This window comes from Nothobranchius furzeri, chromosome 8 (assembly GCF_043380555.1).
Source record: "Nothobranchius furzeri strain GRZ-AD chromosome 8, NfurGRZ-RIMD1, whole genome shotgun sequence".
NCBI lineage: Eukaryota > Metazoa > Chordata > Actinopteri > Cyprinodontiformes > Nothobranchiidae > Nothobranchius > Nothobranchius furzeri.
In genome coordinates this window covers 49,226,540-49,228,956 of record NC_091748.1, presented here as the reverse complement: position 1 = coordinate 49,228,956, position 2,417 = coordinate 49,226,540, and positions in this window count along the sequence as shown.

Here is a 2,417-nt window from a genome sequence, read left to right as displayed (position 1 = left end):
TTTGGCCGTTTTATCGCTGTTAAGCTAGCTTGCATTAACTGTTAGAACAGGAAATAGACCCTTCAAAATAAAAGCATTTCATTCGAACAGGAAGTCTATAAAAACGGATTATAAATGAAGGCAAGTTGTGCCAAATTAAAATACAAGCAAAAGAAGATGTCATTTTAGGGTTAGTTACATTATTAATTTTTTATTTTTATTTTTATTTTTTTTACCGTGTCCTGTCTGGCTGTGAAGCAAGCAGAATTGATGTCTGAATGCTGGTGACAAGCCTTACAGATTTACTCTCAGGTGGAGCATCAAAGCGTCTGCTTTTAATGTCACGCCTGATACTTAAAACTTTATTGTTATTTTTGTTGAATGCTTGGTAATTCCGACCAGACACGGAGACAGAGGTGAAAGAGAAAGGAAAAGAAAAGGTGGGGAGGGGGGGGGGGGTTCCACAAAAATAAACAATGAACAAGAGTCTGCTTCTAGACCTGCAGAAAAAGACAACAAAAAAAGCAAAAGGACACAAAAAAGGGACACAACAACTGTGCTGACACTTCCTGTTGTCAGCCAGCTGGGTGAGGGCGGAGGCGGCTTCTGACGCGCTTCTATTCATAAATCAAACCTCCTTTTGTCTGTGCGTTAAAGTCTTGTTTATTTTCTTTTACAAACATTAGCTGGCGTTTTACATGATGCGGTTCCAAGGATAGTAGTGCTCCCAGTTGATCGTCACAAAAAGGAAGTATATTGTGCCATGGTGTCGCGAGCGGTAAAAACCGTATGCTCATCCCGCCACCCATGCGTAATCATCTCTCCCGAAACACCTGAGGACCCACTTAAATCACATGTGACGCACCCAACACCACCACCACCACAGATGAAAGCTCAACCCACAAAATAAACGGCTCCTACAATAACAATACAACAAGATCTAGCTATCACTGCGTCAACTTGATGAAAAAATATATAATCAACATTGCTTAACTGAAGAATAACGATAATAAATCACAGTGCATTAAGTGCCCACCATAGTCTTAAGACCTGTGTTTAACGTGCCCAAGCCCATACTTTTGAGAGCACCATGTGAGCACCTGTGTGTGAACACGCGCTTGTTTATGTAAGGTTTCTCTATAGGAGCGTCCAACAGAGAGTGTGAGGGACCACAGATCCACCCCCCAAAGATGCGCAGGAGACAGGGGGAGCTCCAAGTCCCAGAGATCCAGGTGCTGCCCCAGAACACAGGAACCCCAAGGAGACTGCAACCAGAAAGGCTCCTGCCCCCCTCGAGAGGTATAGAGGATCGCCCCGGGGGGGCCACAACCAGCAGCCGACAGAGTCCCGGGAGATTTCAGCGGCAAGCCCACTGGCCCGCCCGCAGCCTCCCACCCCCTAGCCGGCCGAGCCCGAGACCCAGCAACCTGGGACCCAGGGGCGACCACCCCCGCCGGGGACCCAGCAGAGCCCAGGGACCCAGACCCCACCAGGCAGCCACCGGGATCTATCAGGCAGATGCCAAAATCTTAAACCCCCAGACCCGGTTGCCACGAACACTAAGGCAGACCACGGCACAACCCCTCACACCAGGTGTGGCAGGGGGAGGGGGGACAAAGATCTATATCATCAAGAGAAGTTCCAGGAGGGGGGAGGAGTCAAAGGCCCCACCTGACATATACAGTCATACACAAACACAGTCACACACTCCCTCCCTCATGCTCACACATGCACATACAACCCAAGACTTACAAAAATGCTCCCCATACACACCCTATTCACTCTGGTCCCGGTACTCAATCAATCAATCAATCAAATTTTATTTCTAAAGCTCTTTTCAAACAAAGTGTTATTCAAAGTGCTTTACAAAATGACCCCAGATTCCCATAACAGGTTAAAAACATTAACAAACATATGCAATCACACGCACACACACACAGACTCACACACACACACACGAGTAAAAATTATATTAGGCTGAGTCCAGATGAGCCAAGTATGGTAACGCAAGGAAACGCCATCAGAGGAGCCGTCTGTCCCGGCAGCATCAGGTCTTCCACACTAAGTCAGGGCGCTCAGTGGAGGGGGAGCATAGACCCCCATCTATAGAGCGCCCAGGAAGCTACAGTCGACCACCGCTCCCGGGGCAGAGGGCCCCCACAGAGGAAACACTGGATTAAAATGAGTAAAAATGTAATAAAAGAGCTAATATAAATGACAACAATTAGAAAATAAGTAATAAATAAAATCATAGACAGTAAAATAATAATTTAAATAATAAAACTGTGCTAAAATTTAATCATATAGAACATGCAAAGCAAGTAATAAAATATAATCATGTAAAACGAGAAGTAAAACTGTAGTAAATATTTAGATAAAAGCTAACCTAAAAAGATGGGTCTTGAGTCTTGACTTAAAAACATGAACGTTCTCTGCGG